Source organism: Chionomys nivalis, chromosome 23 (genome assembly GCF_950005125.1).
Source record: "Chionomys nivalis chromosome 23, mChiNiv1.1, whole genome shotgun sequence".
Lineage (NCBI taxonomy): Eukaryota > Metazoa > Chordata > Mammalia > Rodentia > Cricetidae > Chionomys > Chionomys nivalis.
Window position 1 is genome coordinate 39,477,815 of NC_080108.1, and position 7,210 is coordinate 39,485,024.

The window sequence follows — 7,210 nt, forward strand, 5'->3', positions numbered from 1 at the left end:
TCCTTATCCATTCTTTGGTTTAGGGGCATCTAGGTTATTCCCAGGTTCTGGCTTTACAAATAATGCTACTATGAACATAGTGGAACAAATGTCCTTGTAGCATGATTGAGCATTTTTGAGTATATGCCTAAGAGCGATATTGCAGGATCCTGAGGAAGTTAGATTCCCAAAATCTGAGAAACCATCTTAGTGATTTCCAGAATGGTTGTGCAAGTTTGCATTCCCACCAGCAGTGGATGAGTGTTCCCCTTACTCCACATCCTCTCCAGCATAAGCTTTTGATCATTGGTGCTTTTGATCTTAGCCATTCTGACAGGTGTAAGATGCTATCTCAGAGTTGTTTTGATTTGCATTCCCCTAATGTGTAAGAATTTTGACCATTTCTTTAATGTCTTTTGGGCATTTGAGATTTATCTGTTGAGAATTTGTTCATTTCTGTACCCCATTTTTTCATTGGATTATTTAGAATTTTGATGCCTAATTTCTCGAGTTATTTATATGTTTTTGAGGTCAACCCTTTATCTGATGTGGGGTTGGTGAAGATCTTCTCCCATTCATTATGCTGCCTTTTTGTCTTATTGTCTGTGTCTTTTCCTTTACATAAACCTCTCAGTTTCAGAAGGTTCTATTTATTGATTATCGATCTCAGTGACTGTGCTACTGGGGTTATATTTAGGACGTGGTCTCCTATGCCACGGAATTGAAGGCTGCTTCTTACTTTCTCTTCTTTCAATTCAGTGTGGTCGGATTTATATTGAGGGTTTTGATCCACTTGGATTTGAGTTTTGTGCATGGTGATAGATATGGATCTATTTTTATTCTTCTACATGTTGACATCCAGTTATGGCAGCAACATTTCTTGAAGATACTTTCTTTTTCCACTGTATAATTTTAGCTTTTTTGTCAAAAATTACCTGTTCATAGGTGTATGGATCAATATCTTCAATTTGATACCATTGGTCAACCTCTCTGTTTTCATGCCAATACCATGCTGTTTTCCTTACGATAGCTTTGTAGTAGAGTTTGATATCAGGGATGGTGACACCTCTGGAAGTTCCTTTATTGTACAGGATTGTTTTGGCTATCCTGGGGTTTTATTGTTGTCTTTTTTCCATATGAAATTGATTATTGTCATTTCAAGGTCTATGATAAATTTTGTGGGGATTTTGATGGTGCTTGCATTGAATCTATAGATTGCTTTTTGTAGGATTGCCATTTTTATTATTTTGTTCCTACCTATGGAAGAGCATGGGAGATCTTTCCATTTTCTGGTATCTTTTTCAATTTCTTTTCAAAGACTTAAATTTATTGTATAATAGGTCTTTCACTCTTTAGTTAGTGTTACCTCCAAGATATTTTATGTGATTTGTGGCTATTGGGAAAGATGATGTTTCTCTGATTTCCCTCTCAGTTTCTTTATTATTTGTGTATAGGAGGGTTACTGACTTTTTTGAGTTATTCTCGTATCCTACTGCATTACTAAAGTTATTTATCAGCCTTAAGAGTTCCCTGGTAGAGTTTTGGGGGTCAGTTACCTATATTATCACATCATCTACAAATAACAAATGTTTGACTTCTTCCTTTCCAATTTTAATCCCTTTGATCTCCTTTTCTTGTCTTATCGCTATAGTCAGAATTTCAAAAAACCTATCTTGAAGAGATACGGAGAGAGTTGACAGCCTTGTCCTGACTTTAGTGGAATTGCTTTTAGTTTCTCTCCATTTAATTTGATGGCTGTTGGCTTTCTGTATATTGCTTTTATTATTTTAGGTATGTTCCTTGTACCCCTGATCTCTCCAAGACCCTTATTATGAAGGGATATTGAATTTTAGCAAATGCTTTTCAGCATCAATGATCATATGATTTTTTTCTTTCAGTTTATTTATATGATGGATTACACTGATAGATTTTTATGTTTAACCATCCCTGCATCTCTGGGATGAAGCTGACTTGATAATGGTGGATGATCTTTTTATGTGTTCTTGGATTTGGTTTGCCAGTATTTTTTGAGCTATTTGCATCTATGTTCATGAGTGACATTGGTCTATAATTCTCTTTCTTTGTTGAATCTTAGTGTGGTTTTGGTACCAGGGTAACTGTAGCCTCATCAAAAGAGTTTGGCAATGAATGTTCCTTCTGTTTCCATTATGTGGAACACTTTGAGGAGCATAAGCTACTCTTGGAAGTTTGGATAGAATTCTAAACTAAAACCATCTGTCTATGGGCAGTTTTTGGTTGGGAGGCTTTTGATGACAGATTCTATTTCCTTGCAGTTTATAGATCTATTTAAATTGTTTACCTGGTATGATTTAATTTTGGTATATGGTATCTACCTAGAAAATTGTCCATTTCATTTACAAATTGCAATTTTGTGAAGTACAGGTTTTGTAGTATGACCTAAGGATGCTCTGAATTTACTGAATTCTCAGTTTCCGTTTTTATGTCCCATTTTCATTTTTGAATTTTTCAATTTTGAGTTTCTCTCCCTGCCTTTTGCATAATTTGAAGAAGGGTTTTTCTATCTTATTTTCTCAAATCTCTGTTTTATTGATTCTTTGTATTGTTTTCTTTGTTTCTATTGTATTGGTTTTAGCCCTAAGTCTGATTATTTCCTGTCATCTACTCCTCCTGGGTGCACCTGCTTCTTTTTGTTCTAGAGTTTTAAGGTATAGTGTTAAATCGGTAATGAGGACTTACTCCACTTTTTTTTTTTTGGGGGGGGGGGTTTCGAGACAGGGTTTCTCTGTGGTTTTGGAGCCTGTCCTGGAACTAGCTCTTGTAGACCAGGCTGGTCTCGAACTCACAGAGATCCGCCTGCCTCTGCCTCCCGAGTGCTGGGATTAAAGGCGTGTGCCACGACCGCCCGGCTTTCTCCACTTTCTTTACGTAGGCACTTAGTGCAATGAACTTACCTCTTAGCACTGCTTTCATATTGTCCCACAGGTTTGGGTACATTGTGTCTTCATTTTCATTGGATTCTAGGAAGTCTTTCTTTCTTTCTTTCTTTCTTTCTTTCTTTCTTTCTTTCTTTCTTTCTTCCTTCCTTTCTTACTTTTTTACTGTTGAAAAAGAAAAAAAGAAAAGAAAACTCAGCCCACACAGCTCTAGTAAGTCTATATACATATTTGGCAACTGTACACATGGAATGACCTAAATGAAGGTTCTAAATATTTCCACGTGCAATGTGTGATTAAAATTACAATAGGAGCCATATAAGGGATGGTTGGTACTCAGATGACATCATCCCAAAGATGAAGTAGACTGTAAGTTGAAACCATGAGGATGCCTTGCTGGTATTCCCCAACAACGCCCAGTCTACACTTCAAAGCCGATTGGAAAAAGTGTGAAGGTGTCAAGGTCTGAACATAAGAGAAATGTTGGCTAGCAGAGATAGATTTGGAGTTAACATACATTTTGAATTATCTATAATAATAAGTGTTTCTAAGCAAGAAATTTTTTTCAAAGATGATATCCAGCATGCAGATGTGGGTGTTGTGCCAGAGACATCATCAGGGGTATAGTGTTTGTTTCAACATTTGAGGTTCTGAGTAACATAAAATCATATAAAGCACCCAAAAACTCATTCAGAAGTGCTTGTAGGCTACCTCTGCCTTCAGTGATCCTTGAATACAGGACAGTGTGTTCAAGTTTTATCCTAAGGAATGGAATTCATGTGTGAGACAGTCACACTCAACTCATTCCTTCTGTCATGATCATGACCATCCAAGGACAGACGCTGTTGCACAGGGAAGAAACAATCTATGTCCAAGTCCATTTCTCTGAAAGAGCCTGTAGGTCTACAGTAGGCCTACAGGGTCTGCAGGATTGATTCAAGGACCAGCACCCAGGACACAGCAGCCCTCAGCCACTTCTATGACTACTCCAGCTCTCTATTTCAGAACCCTATAAGTGTACTGCTTCCTGGAAAAGATGGCCCACCCCTTGAAAGATGAAAGGTGGCTCACAGAAATTCTAGGATGTGTGGCTTAGTTTGAAAGAAGGTCATGGGTCACAACGTTCTAGCTTCAGGCAGCAAAAGCTTGGACATTGTCCCTATGGTGTCTTGTCATGCTTATCCCCAAGGGAAATTTCTATTACAAAACATCAGAGAACCGGTCCAGGAGAGGCCTTGACCCTGATTTCCCATCATAGATTATAAAATCCAGCTACATAGATTTGGAAACAGCGTGGTCCTGAGGTAATGGGACACTTTGTTTCTTGGGTTTTTAAACCTACAGGGACTTCAGCTATGCCCTAAATTGATACTGTGGGAGACATTGAATGTCATGTAAAACAAGAGCTCATGACTAAAGGAAAGGGCGGGATGCAAGGGGCCCATTTATGTTCACTCACAATCCCAGTGGGATTCACAGTCTAGGAAACTGAGCACCAGTGGATCCGTGCTTCTGTTCTCCAGGCACTGCACAATGTCCCCCATGGGGTGCTCTCCTGCACGCATGCATTGCTGAAGGAATGTTGTGGGGTGCCCACCAGACACAGGTTTAAGCTAAGAGAAAGTCTTTATAAAAGAAGGGTAGGTTGGTGCATTTCTCTTTTTTTCTTTTTTTTATTGATTGTTATTGAGCTCTACATTTTTCTGTGTTCCCTCCCTGTCTCTACCCTCTTCTTCAACTCTCTCCCAAGGTCCCCATGCTCCCAATTATTCAGGAGAGCTTGTCTTTTTCTACTACCCATGTAGATTAGATCTATGTATATCAGCACTTGGAAGGCAGACCAGGTGGATCTCAGTAAGCTTGTGACCAACCTGCTCTTCATAGTGAGTTTCAGAGCTGGATAGTGAAAAAATTTTGTGATAAGAAGAACCTGTCTCATGAAAAACCAAAATCCAAAGATGAAGAAAATAAGTCTTTGTTAGCTAACCTGTGACTGCACTTGGTTTTGGGATCCCTTTGAAGCTCCAAGCCATCCTCAGGGTCAGTACAAATACCAGGTTCTGGGTCAAAATTCTTCAGCTATTCAGCAAGAATTGTTAGCTAGAGGCAGAAACAGAGAAACCAGAAAGCAATGTCAATACATTTAGAGACTTCCCCAGAACTATGGACTCTGATGGATTAGTTACTTGTTTTTGATTTGGTGGTGATGCCAGCAATGTGGTGAGTTGTTATGGCCTGAATGGAGCTTCCATCATGGATGCACTTGTGCCAAGGTCTGTGAGCCTAGTGTGAGACAGGGATGTGTTCTGAGAGGCACAGATTCATAGCTATGTTGTTATAAAAAATATCTTAAATATCTTAAGTAGTTTCTGTGTGTTGCTATAAGAACTCTCTTAAACAAAGAAAATCATTGAAGAAAATTAATTTTACTTATGATTCCAGAGGAATAAGAATCCATCATTCCTATTGGCTGAGGTGTGGGTGAGCCAGCCCTGATGTTCTGTGTATGGGAGAATGCCCCCCCATTAATCATCTTTATATGGAGGCATGGGTGGCAGGAAAATGCCCCACCTCACACCATCAACTCCTGACTTAGGTGGAAGAGCCTGCCCCGAGGTCAGAATAGTGAGAAATGCCATGTCCCTCATCACCTGCAGTACTTGGCAGAGTAACCCCTACACCTCACCTGGGCAACACAGCAGAACTGGACCTGAAGATGCAGATGTAGGTGAACTGACCCTGAGGACTTCAAACCAGGAGAACTGGCCCCACTCCTTGCTCATTGCTGCAAGGGGTGAAATAGCAAGGACAACGCTGGAGAGCTCACTCTGGTGGTGAAGACAGGGAAGAGCAGGCAGGCTGACCACCCTGCAATTACACAGGCCCAGAACCAGGGTTGTGTTGGCCCGCACAAAGTTTCGCCCCATCTGTGACCTGGTGGAGCACAGGAGAGTGACTGGGTGTTCCTGCAGAACCATGGCTTCAAGATTTCTAGGACGCAACAACAGGATGATGACCCAGTGTCAATGGTGAAGCAGAGACCTGGGACCTTGACCTAGACTAGCGATTCCTTGCAATGAACACACGCTTGCAGCATTGTATGGATAAAGGGGTTAAGGCTCACTGTCACACAAGAGCTCCCAGGACTGGATTTTCCTTTCTTATTTCTTTCCTTTTTTCTTCAATTTTGTTTTATTTTGATGGTGGGGCAGATGGGTTGGATTTGAAGGCATGCATGATGTAAAAGATCCCAACAGAGGCAGAGGCTTGGTGATGTGGATGTCTTCCTTACAAGTTCACATGTTAGAAATTTATCCCCAGTTTCCGGTGGCAGTGGGCTGTGGTGGTTTGGATGCCAAATGCTGGCTTTAACGTCTTTGTGGGAAGAGAGAGGGACCTGAGCTACCAGGCTTGAACTGTCTCAGAGTGTAGTGTTCTCAGAGGGGATGTGATACCAGACCAACCCCAGGGACCAGATTCCACCCTTGGACATCACAGCCTATAGCATCAGGAACTAAATACACTTCTACATTTTATAAAGTTTCCAGGTGTTCATAGTAAATTCAGCAACAGAAAACACACTTAAACTTTATTTACTTAAAAATAGATTTATCTCATGTATATTTCCATGTCCCGGCCTCTGTGTGTGTACCTGTGTATGTGTGCCTGTGTGTGAGTGTATGCGTATTTTATTAAGACACAGGGATGGATAAGAAAATGTGGTACATTTACACAATGGAGTACTACACATCAGAAAAAAATAACAGCATCTTAAATTTTGCAGGCAAATGGATGGAGGTAGAAAACATCATTTTGAGTGAGGTAACCCAGGCATCACATGTACTCACACATAGGTGGTTTTTAAACATAAAGCAAAGAAAACCAGCCCACAAATCTCGATGCCAGAGAACCTAGACAACAATGAGGACCCTAAGGTGTCCTCAGAAGCATGTGAAGTGCAGGACTGATCTGTGGGAGCAAGAGACATTTTTATTGAAAGTGTGGGCTACTGTGTCAGCATGTACAATCACTCACACGCTCTGCAATTATTACGCAACATGCAATTCCTCAGACTCCCCACAACAACAGATACTTAACTTTCTTCCAAACATTATGTGCATTTGCTCTTATTAGTCCCTGTATTAGAAAACTCTCTATCCAGAACTCTTGTGGCAATGGGAAGAAAACCCATGGCTGTCACAGGTTAGGTGAGTCCTCTGTCACTCACCTAATTCTACCTAGAGCCAAGGCTCTGGCCCAGAGCAGCCTTTATGAACAGAGAGAGCACGGCCTTTGGGTTGAACTCCTACTGACCC